Below are 12222 nucleotides of genomic sequence, written 5' to 3' on the forward strand. Positions count from 1 at the left end.
CTACATAAATAAATAAAAAAAATATATATATATATACACAGGGAGAGAGGGAATTTTCTCTTTAGTATATTTACCCTAAATAAAAATTATGATGATCGTGAGATAATATCTTTGCATCTACAAGTTGAATCAATAAACTCTGTTCGATCAAAAAACTGGCAAACTCTAACAGATTTTTAAACTTGCACAAGTAAATAAATAACTACATAAATAAATAAAAAAAAAATATATATATATACACAGGGAGAGAGGGAATTTTCTCTTTAGTATATTTACCCTAAATAAAAATTATGATGATCGTGAGATAATATCTTTGCATCTACAAGTTGAATCAATAAACTCTGTTCAATCAAAAAACTGACAAACTCTAACAGATTTTTAAACTTTTAATGAGACGAATCAATTGGTGTAAAGAAAACACATAGTTGTCTTAAAGAAAAATTATCTAACTGCTTATTGCAATTTTCATATTTTTTTTTAAAGGTAACTATGTGTTTTCTTTACATCAACTGATTTATCTCATTATTCTGTGCATAAAAGTATTAAGGTATGATAATCGAAAAATGAATATTTCCCAAGATATTTTGTATTTTATGTCAAAATACTGCAAATTTGCAGCCTTAATAACTCGAAAAATACTTCATGAAAAAATATTTTATTGTAGTGTTTTGGAAAGATCTCGAAGTCAGCTACAAAAGTATGCAAGAAAAAATATAGTGTTCCATTTAAGAAATTGAAGTTGACCTTCACGTAACCTTCAAATGGCTATTCAAGGTCAAATCAATGACACCATCTCATGTCCCCCTTGAAACCATACAACTTTTATCTGAAACATTTTTGTCTTAAATTTTTGGATTTTGAGAAATTTTAGTGGAAAGATTAAAATGGCCTACCCTGTATATACACAGGGAGAGAGGGAATTTTCTCTTAGTATATTTACCCTAAATAAAAATTATGATGATCGTGAGATAATATGTTTGCATCTACAAGTTGAATCAATAAACTCTGTTCGATCAAAAAACTGACAAACTCTAACAGATTTTTAAACTTGCACAAGTAAATAAATAACTACATAAATAAATAAAAAAAATATATATATATATACACAGGGAGAGAGGGAATTTTCTCTTTAGTATATTTACCCTAAATAAAAATTATGATGATCGTGAGATAATATCTTTGCATCTACAAGTTGAATCAATAAACTCTGTTCAATCAAAAAACTGACAAACTCTAATAGATTTTTAAACTTGCACAAATAAATAAGTAAATAAATAAATATATATATATATATATATATATATATATATATATATATATACACATAGAGAGAGAATTTTTTCTTAAAACTTACCCTAAATAAAAATCATAATAATCGTGAGATAATATGGTATTGAAAGAATTTTATAAAAGCTCCTCTGATTAATATTTACTACAGTAAAAAATATTAATATATACATAGTAAATAATATTAATAATAGAAACTCTTATAAAATTTTTCCAATACCATATTATCCCACGATTACCATAATTTTCAGGGTAAATTCTAAGAGAAAATTCTGTCTATATTATAAATTAATTAATATCTATAATTAAAATTTATATTTATTATTTTATACATATATGTATTTGTGCACGTTTATAAATTTGTAATATTGTAGTCAATTTTATATACGCATATATATAAAAATATTTTTCACATTATTTTTGTGAATTGAATTCAATTGCGCCAAAATAGCAGAGAAGAGATGAATTACAAACGACTTGTAAACTATTGTACATTAATTTGCCCATGAACATTTATAGATACATACTTATATATGCATCATATCCATTAAGATATGTGTGAGAGGCGTAAACGCGTTTCTATGGCGAATCATTATTATGACTGATGGAGAATTAAACATTGATTTATTCACGATTCTCGCATGATTTTCAGACTATAACATTATAGACCATAATTTTTAGCCCCGAGCATAAGAAAAGTTCTTTTATTCACTTCTTCCTCTCTTGCGCGTCGATTGCTCGTAAAATGCATTCGAAGCACGCATGCACTGCTAGTACGCGTGTACGTACACGATCGTAATTATGTTCGCGCGATCATGCCGCTGTTATTTATTTAAGCATGCAAAAGAACCGTAATCATTAACGCGTGCATTTTTTTCGGAATTATCTCTCACGCCGTGTCGATACTCTAATGACCGGTGATCTCGTCGGCAAAGATGGAGCAGAGTTCGTATCGCGAGGATATTTTTTCCAGACATTAGACTATTAATCAATGTGCGTATGTATAGCATAATACAAGTGAGCGAGGCTGAAAATGTCCAAGCATTTAATAATTAAAATGACTATCGTCTGATAACTTATTACTCTCTATTATTAAAATTAAGATCGAGAGAGTTCTTACATTTGTCTCGATTAATAAATCTTACATCGGAAAAAGATCATCCTAAAAAAATTGAAAAAGCGCTTCAATTTTTTAAATGTACTTATATTTTTTTCACAGTGAGGCGAAGCGTGTTGATTGCACGAAAATTTGGTGTTTATTAGAGTGTGAGTGATGATCGCGCACATAAGGATGTTGCGGATATTCTAATGCGCGTTAAAATGACAGGCTCTCCTGTGTCTTGAAACACGAGGCTGCAACTGCGGATGGATGTAACCGAGAGGTCCCCTCGTATCGGGCATCGCTATATCGTATATAATACGTACACGTCGTCTCGGTCGCGGTCCTCGAGCTTGATTATCCCGATGGAGATCCGTATCTGGTGGTAATTAGGCGTCTAATTAAACCGGTTAATTAATATCACTAAGCGCGCGTGTGCGAGGACCGGAAATTGTCTATTCGACAAAGGTATTTTAAATCTCATTGTGTGTACGCATAAAGAAAATATTATATATGTATATATATTAAATTAAAATATTATATATGTATATTATATATGTATATAAAGTTATAACCGCTTCTACTTAATTTAGATTACATATTGTTTCCTGATTTCGTTAATTTATATATGACATAACATATTAACGATTACAGATATTATAATATCATACAATTACGTATTTCATGTTTAAATCTCGATTAATCAAATGATTGAAAAATTCATTCGCGCTAGAAACTGCACAAGAAACCTTGCGTCGTTCGCCAGTATTCGATGGACGGAAATCGCTCGTTGTGTTTTTATCTCTCAGTTTACTGTGAAAGAACAATTGACAATAAATGCCTTCATCCGTTCGACCTGGCGTCGATCCGGCAAACTCTCTTTTTCGTCGGTGGGCACATGTCTCAGAATCAATGGGCCCCTGTCTTTCTTACGTTTATTGACCACTTGCATTCCTTCTCTCGTGATGGAGAACGGTTCCTATGCAGGATCAATGCGGTTGATTTGTTCAAACGACCAAAAGTATGAATAAAAAATTGGCATAATATATTAATTCTTCATATGCGTACTAAAATATTTTGTAAGTTTTTTATTTTGTGTATCGTTAATTATATTATGTATTAATTTTTATAGATTTCTTATTTTATATATTTCTAATATATATTTCTTATAATAAAATCGCGAGAAAAATATTTTAAAAATATCAATAATATATAAATAAAATTATTGATTGAAAAAAATGATAATTTTCATAAGACATGGCTCAAGATCATTTATGTTTAAAGTCTAATTCATGTAGCAAATCGTTTGCGCCACGCAGACGATGAAGGAAGATGAGGAGGATATATTAAACGAGTTCAATTTGTACATAGGTAATTAGAAAAACGCACGTGTTCATTATCAACGCACGTGGGCGACGCCACGGCCAATCGTGTGGCTGTCACGGTTTTATTGGCCAATCAGCATCGATTTATGACATAGATAACTCGTAAAAACAACCTTTAGCGTTTTATCTTTTTAGAATATTCCAGACGATATCGTAATGTCTTTCATTTATAAATGTTCAATTTCTTTTTAGCTTTTCTTCAATTTTTAAACACTGTTAATTTTAATATTTTTAGAAAAGTTTCTAAGATTCTTTTCAAAGTGAACACTACTTTCCTTTGTTTTTTCACATATTACTGTTAAGTCGGTACATTCCGATCTCATACCAAAAACTGACATCATGAATTTGTAGTTTTATCTCTGTATTTTAAAGAACAGCCTGAAGAGAACCCAATTAAGGGTCAAAACGTGGCTTCTTTTGTAATAAAAGAATTTTTCATCTATAGCCAGTTATTTCAATTAAGTCCATTCCACCTTGTGTTTTAATATTTTTATATTTTAATTTTTAATACAATATTTTAATAATTACAATATTAATTAAAATATTTCATATTAAATTGTCAATATTTAAAATTGTTACGAATTGTACCTATTTATATATATATATATATATATATATATATATGTATATTTATTTATTTATTTACATGCGTGCACATCTAAAGTTATTCAATTTTTGAAAAATGTCTAAATTTTGTATTATATCGTTTTATTATTGATATCGTGTTATTTTTGTGTGTAATAAAAAAATTTTGCTTAAATTGATATATCTTTATAAAATACAATATGTGTAGAAAACTTATAAAATCTAGAAAAAAGCTCGGTATATGTATATGTGATAAAAAAATCAAACTTTCTCAGCTAATTTCAATTGAGTCTACCATAATTTTTCTTAATGTGAAATTAATCTGAAATTTGCTGAAATACTTAATGTAAAAATTTAAAAAATTGCTAGTACCTAATAGTTTTCTAAAAATATCAATTTCGTTGAATTTTCTGTAGAAAGATCACAATAATATATTCGTCAAAAAAACCGTGTTCGAAAGAATTCATTTCAGATCTGGGATATTTTATAGAAATTAAGTCATCATACATCATGTGATACTAATGTATACATCTTTCATTAAAACTGTTTACATATAACTTCAAGTTTATTTGACTGAGAAATAGAGCGAAACGCATCAAATATAAAACGAACATTAAAAATAGGAAAATCGCGATTACCGAACCGGAATTGCGTCGGTGAAAAATCGGCCGCCATCGCACTCGCAACAGTTGCGAATTCCGTCAACGAGAATTCCGATAAGACGATCTGACAGATGAGACGTTGGACTCGTTGCCTGGCGTCGTCGTTATCAGGACGGACGATTTGATTTCTCAGTCGATTTCTTATTTTGTTCCTTACGTTCCGCGTAAACACAGAGCGCCTCTGCCGCTCGGAACAATTTATCTGTTTTTCATTTCACAATACGAGTTGCGATGAATGCGAAATTTTCCACTGTCTGGCGGAGGCTGCAACTGCTCTCCCGATACAAATAATAAAGTATGATAACTATAGTTTTGCTGACAAAGCTGTAGCTTGAAACATCTTCGTGAGAAATTTATTTTTTTACATGATAATTATTTTCAGCAGCCATAATAAATTAATTCCATGTTAAATTAAATTAATATATCCAGGCAAAGTACACATCTCGAAAATATTTATATGAAAAAAAATAAAAAGCATCGAATAAAAAAATTAAAGAAATTCACATCGTGACTAAGTAAATGCACATACTTTTTTGGAAAAACACGTACTTTTGCATAAATATTGACAGATATTTATATGTATCAAATGCATGAGTTTGGAAATTATTATGAAATCCAAGAGAGAGAAAAGCGAGCGAGCCAGGAATCGAGTCCCGAAGGGTCGATCCGGATTTTCATACCGAAGGAGAAGGCCTCCTCCACACACCGGGGACTATTAAATTTATGGCTTTCCCCTCGTCGAAGGGGGAGACGATAACATGCATAATAAGCGCGCCCAGATAACGGGTGACGCATAAGTTACGGCCTCGCGATAAACGAGGCCCGTGCATACCGTGGAAGGTTATATACCCTCGATGGTCGATGGTCAAAGGACCACGGAGGTACACCCAAAAAGCCCTTTTGAAATTTTTATATCGTGCTAGATTAAATAGATCTCAAACGCATTCAAATAAGTAGATTATATTCGTGTTGATATTAATGTAACAGTAATCATAATTTTATATAGTTCATTAATAGAGCGCGAGTTTTATTAATTATTTGTATATGAAAGTATATCGTCGAATTTCTCATTTTAAAAAATTATAAATTTCGTCTTTAGATCGAAGTGAAAATTAAAGAATCAATCTATTTAACAAATTTTATAAATATATACAAATAAAATGTATAATAAACTATATGTTATTTTAACTAATATTATTTGTTCTCGAGAATGGCAACATAAATATTTATTCGATTGAATGCAATTTATCTTTTCAAAGCATGTATCTATCTGAAAAAAACATTCTCTTGCTTAATTTAATATGTAAATTATCAGCTTTACTCGTGTTTCGCGTGAATTCAACAAAGGACTGCATCGACGTAATTTCTCATGCCGTATGCGAATGTCAAGATATAATGATCAATTATTACTCACATGTACATTCGTATATGTATATAACGACAAAGCTTTATAATACTGATAGATCCGGCAGCTCCGCAATATATATTGAAGCTGCGAAAGATAACTTTTTTCTTTTATTTTTATAGCTTCGACGCAGTCTGCCAGACTTTGTGCTCGCTAATCATCGTCGTTACAAGAATATAGACATGTTAAGTATTGCAATAAAGTGCGAGATTTCCGTCGTGAAAGTTGCTCACACACTTAAATTTCGGTGGAAAGGTATACGGCTACCGAAATTAAATATGACGATCTTATATCACGATATTTTCATCGAATGCACTCGCGCGAATTTAAAACTTAAAACCAAGGAACTCGAATAAGCAGTAACATTCGTTATCGATATTCCTATTCACAATACGAGTGCTAATATAATAATAAACATGAATATTAATATAGTATTTAAGATCTCTGTATTATTTGAAGAACGTAAAATTTAAGAAAAAAATCATTAATTGTGAAATAATTGCTGTCGAAAATCTAATCCGAGCAATCCTTTCTTTTATCTCTCATAAAAATGAAAAAATATACCTACTGCACGGAGAAATTTTTCTCTTAGAATTTACCTTGAAAATCATGGTAATCGTGAGACAATATGGTATTGGAAGAATCTTACAGGAGTTTCTCTGATTAATATTTACCACAATAAAAAATATTAAAATATGTACATAGTAAAATTAATCAAACATATTTTATATCTTATTGTAATAAATATTAATATTTTTATTGTGGTAAATATTAATAAGAAAAACTCTTATAAAATTCTTTCAATATTATATTGTCTTAGATTACCATGATTTTCAGGGTAAATTCCAAGAGAAAATTCTCTCTGTGAGAAGCGTCTTTCACATGCTTTTTCATTAGAAAAATTAAATATTCTTTTATATAAAAAGTAACTGTGGTTTTGTGTCATTAACATATCTCTTTTTATTTATATCTTATTGTGATTTATATCTTTTTTATTTTATATCTTATTGTGATAGATATTAATATTTTTATTGTGGTAAATATTAATAAGAAAAACTCTTATAAAATTCTTTCAATATTATATTGTCTTAGATTACCATGATTTTCAGGATAAATTTCACGAGAAAATTCTCTCTGTGAGAAGCGTCTTTCACATGCTTTTTTATTAGAAAAATTAAATATTCTTTTATATAGAAAGTAACTGTGGTTTTGTGTCATTAACATATCTCTTTTTCCAAGATTGAATCTTCGAGTTAATGTCTCCATTCGACGCAGAGCTGATGCGTTCCTCGCGAAAAAAGAGCGAGCAGATTATCGACAATACTGAATTAGATATGTATCGGACTGAAATTCATGGGTGTCTCGTCGCACATCTTAATCGCGGAAGGCGAGTATGCATCTCTCTCTCTCTTTGGTCGAGGTCGGTGTCTTCACGAAGGCACCACTGCGCTTATCTTCATTCGCTATTGGAGACTATCGGCTGGGATAGAAGCGAGTCTGACTCGCCAGGCGATCCTGAAAAACGCGACCTGCTTTCGCCCCTGCCTTCTCTCGCCCCCTTATCTCTCGTATAGGTCTTCGTCTTCCGTCACGCGATTTATCTCGGAGCCCGTTTCACCGGTTTCCGTCCGCTCTCTTATCCGCTTAATTTATTTCCCATATCTCTTGAAATCTTAATAATGAACGCGAGAGTCCGACCTCGCGAGTTGCGGTGGCTCGAAGTATGTGCGCGTGTACGAGAAAAATCGGAAGGCACTTACCTTACGGATTTCTGCGGATGTCTGTCTCTTCAGGCGAATTGGCACGTTCCCGCCGCCATGGTCAATAGGTACTTCCGCCTTCTCGCTACCACGTGTTCACCAGGATGGTGCTGAAACAATAAACACGTCGTGGCAGTTAGAAACAGTACAGATTTAGGAGAATTACACATGAAACAATATGTGCTGTTGAAAGAATTTTATGAGAGTTTCTCTCATTAATATTTACCACAATCGAAAATATTGATATGTACATAGTCAATTTGACTATATGTATATACATAATAAAATTAATCGAATATATTTTCTCTTAGAATTTACCCTGAAAATCGTGGGACGGTTTGGAAGAATCTTATAAGAGTTTCTCTGATTAATATTTATTTACTACAATAAAATAATTAATATGTGCATATATAGTAAATTTTACTATGTACATAGTACAATTAATCGAATATATTACAATTGAACACAGGGGTGAATATATTTTATATCTTATTGTGGTAGATATTAATATTTTATTGTGGTAAATATTAATTAGAGAAACTCTTATAAAATTCTTTCAATATCATATTATCTTACAATTACCATGACTTTCAGAGTAAATTCTAAGAGAAAATTCTCTCTGTGTAGATATGAATATTTTTATCGTGGTAAATATTAATCAAAGAAATTCTTATAAAATTCTTTCAATATTGTCTTTCAATTACCACGATTTTCAAGGTAAATTCTAAGAGAAAATTCTCTCTGTGTATATATAGACTTTTACAATGTAAAATAGATCGTTAATAAAGAGTAAGTGATCTAATTTGTCACTGTATGCGATATGCTTTTTTTTCTATTATCAGAAATATTTTTTTGTGCTATCATATATCGCAAAAAATTATAATGTATAATGTAGAAAATTTGTATATAACTCAGTAGTTGAATGTCGCAATTACGAAAATCACATGAACGAGGAAGCTATAAGTGAGATCGTGTATATGATTTATCTTAAATTTGGTTATCACCCAATGGTTACAAAAGATAAATGTCGGCAATGAATCTGCTTGACATGTGCGCATGTATATCGTATACTTATCGTTGATTATTTGCTTCAGAACCAAGCATATCTTTTTTAGCTTGACATTTATATATTATTTTAGTTTATTTTATTCGACATGACTTGAAAAATTAACTATTTTGATGACCTTTTAAAAAGATTACATATTTATAATAGAATTGTATATCTCTCTAAAAAATGATACAGCTGCTCTAACAATTTTGACAGGTGGAAAATCCAACGCGTTCATTGACAACTTTTCATTCAGATAATTTTCGTTGATAATTTTCCGAAGAAAGGTCAGTTTAACATTTTAATTACTTAATTTACAACCAATGTCTCAATATTGCATTTCTTTTCGACTATAACGTATCTTGTATACGCATTTTGGCTTATCTTATATCGCGCAGTTAAATTATTAAATATTCAATTGTAATCATCATATGAATATTTTACAAATCCAGTTTTTTATTGTTATAGTTAGAGATTTATAGTTTAAGTAATTTTAAACATATGCAATATATTTCTTTCTACTTTGTAGTCAACGTATTTTTATATAATATATGTATAATATATATTTAAATGGAAAAATCTATATATTCACATTTTATTTTATTTCACATACAATTTTTAATATTTTTTAATTTTTAATATTTAAAAAATCTGATATAAAAATAAATGTAGATATTTTTTCAAATAGTAAAGATCTTAAAACAAAAGAATAGACAAAATTCACAGGCAAGAAGAATATTTGGGAACAAAACTCATTTATAATTCAAACTTCCTTTTGCGTATGTAAATATGCTAATTAAATTTTTATTCTGCCTTATGAATTTTGACCGGAAAGGAAATTTAAGGAAATCATAAATATGTCGAAATGCTGGCGAGTCAAAAGTCACAAACTGCACTCGAATGCTTATCTCTTTTATTCAACTATCTCTTAAGCTCATCCTGGGCGAATCGTTGAAATTCTTCGTTTTATGTCGCTTCCTTGCTCGTGCACCTGGTGAAGCTAGTTGCTTTTATTTAGATTTTATGTTAATTATTTTCTATGTATAATTTCGTACACTGTTATTGTTTCAATAAATCAACATTTAATAAAAAAGAAAAATGTGAAAAGAAGCATTTTATACCTATATTGCAGAATATGTCGAAGAGATTTTGGTTTGTGCAAGAATTGCTTATATCGGGTGTTCGAATAAAACTCGACAGCAAAAAGATAAACAACAGAACGATGCAGCGATTGAATTTGCATACAGTGGTCGCAACCGACTGTCGGGACTTGCTACTGTAATATTTATGAGAGACTTCCTTCGATTGTTTGTAAGCAGCTACGTATAAATAACTCTGTCATCATACGCTTACCTATCGTATTTTCGTATAAAAATTAACGCAGAAAAAATTGATCTTAACATACGACAAAACAAACATTAGAAATCAGATTTTTTTATTCAGTGGAACATAGAAAATTAAAAGTAAGCAAAAAATATTTATTAATAAAATTATATAAAACATTAACTATATAAGTATAAAAATGACAAATCTTTAGAAAACTGTAAAATTTCTAATACTTTTACATTGCATCTAAAATGTAAAAATTTCCACGTAAAAGAAAAAATCGACCGCATACTATAATCAACAATTCTGATATACATATTAATGAACGAATACGAATGATGTAATGCTAAATAATGTGATAATCTTAGGGAAATTAATTAGAGCACACGCAAGACGCTTTCGCGAATATTCCATATGCGCGATTCATCGATTATAACGCCGCAGTCGATACCTCTTACTCGAGTCTGTGATCGGATGAATAATCGCTTCCTTTATTTAGCGCCCGAGGACACGTTACCCGAGTGATTTATAACTGGAACATAAGATTTAATTTCCATCGTCGATTACCGGCATAGAGTTAATGTGTTTATCAAGGGAATATTCGCGCGCGACATAGACGGGTAAAAAAAATCCAGAATTGCGACATCACCGTTGATTAATGCGCACCGGAAAATTCACGTAAGCGATATATGTATATAATCGAAGCGTCGCAATCAGATCACTAATATCGGATTAATAATGCATGCAAAAAGGTTGGAATCGTGAAAAAATTCTATGAAAATTGTTTCCTTTAATTCAAGATCGTTTCGTATTATATTTTTTAATCTTTCTAACAGTTAATTAAATTTCCTATTTGCAATTTGTAATTGCATACTTTGCATCTTTACACGTTGCAAACTTTTGCAATAATTTTTAATAGATTCTATATTCTGTCCTTTTTTTATTCCGTATATCTAGAAAAGTCAGAAAATTGCACTTGACTTTTACTGATAACGCTTCTAGGTTTCTGAAAATTTTATTTGCATCTATATAATAGAAATTTCGTTCAAATTTTATTTTACTTCTGGACAAATAAATTTATTTGTCGCTTAAGCGACGTTTAAAAACAACAATATAATTGCTATTGCTAAAATTATTATTCAAATATGTAAATGGCTTTCTTTTTTTTTTATATGCTTTTGATCGAATGTTTTATTAAATCTTCCTATCTGTTGACCCCGGTCGACCCCGTTTGATTTTCCTAAAATACTCTATCGAAAATTCGTCTCGATATTCTCATTCATTGACAAAGTATGCTTTATTATTTAAAATTAAGAATCGTACTGGTTGGTACAGCGGTGGCTGCGGTATTGCAGTTACGCAAGGGCGCATAGGCAATGAAATACAAACAATGCTTCCTTAACATAAGTACATCGGGCGTCGCACAGCGACGTGCGCGCAGAAATGCACCTTCACTCGTAAATAATAATAACAATATTTGTGTCCGCGGCACACGTTAAAGACGCACACGTGCATGCATATAGTCATCCCTTTCGCTCGTCTGCACGTCTACATGCGTCTATGTAAGTGCATATATACCAGGAACGTACCATAGGAAACTGGCTCCAAATGCATTCTTACGTCATTTCAAAATAGAGCTAGCGGCTAGCAAAATTATTACCAAAA

At 30.6% G+C, this 12222-nt stretch overlaps 1 protein-coding gene and 1 long non-coding RNA gene across 2 annotated transcripts in view; one reads left to right on the plus strand and one right to left on the minus strand.

The window, feature by feature from the left end:
• Nucleotides 1-12222, plus strand: part of LOC114933500 (uncharacterized) — a 140615-nt gene that overhangs the window by 109435 nt on the left and 18958 nt on the right. The gene's annotated exons all lie outside the window — the stretch shown is intronic.
• Nucleotides 1-12222, minus strand: part of Ntan1 (N-terminal amidohydrolase 1) — a 58882-nt gene that overhangs the window by 24597 nt on the left and 22063 nt on the right. Inside the window, exon 2 of the mRNA XM_029306117.2 lies at nucleotides 8184-8293. The gene's annotated coding sequence lies outside the window, so the exon portion shown is untranslated. The remainder of the gene's footprint in view (nucleotides 1-8183; nucleotides 8294-12222) is intronic.

The sequence above is a fragment of the Nylanderia fulva genome, unplaced genomic scaffold (assembly GCF_048542155.1).
Source record: "Nylanderia fulva isolate GAGA-0341 unplaced genomic scaffold, ASM4854215v1 Scaffold3, whole genome shotgun sequence".
Lineage (NCBI taxonomy): Eukaryota > Metazoa > Arthropoda > Insecta > Hymenoptera > Formicidae > Nylanderia > Nylanderia fulva.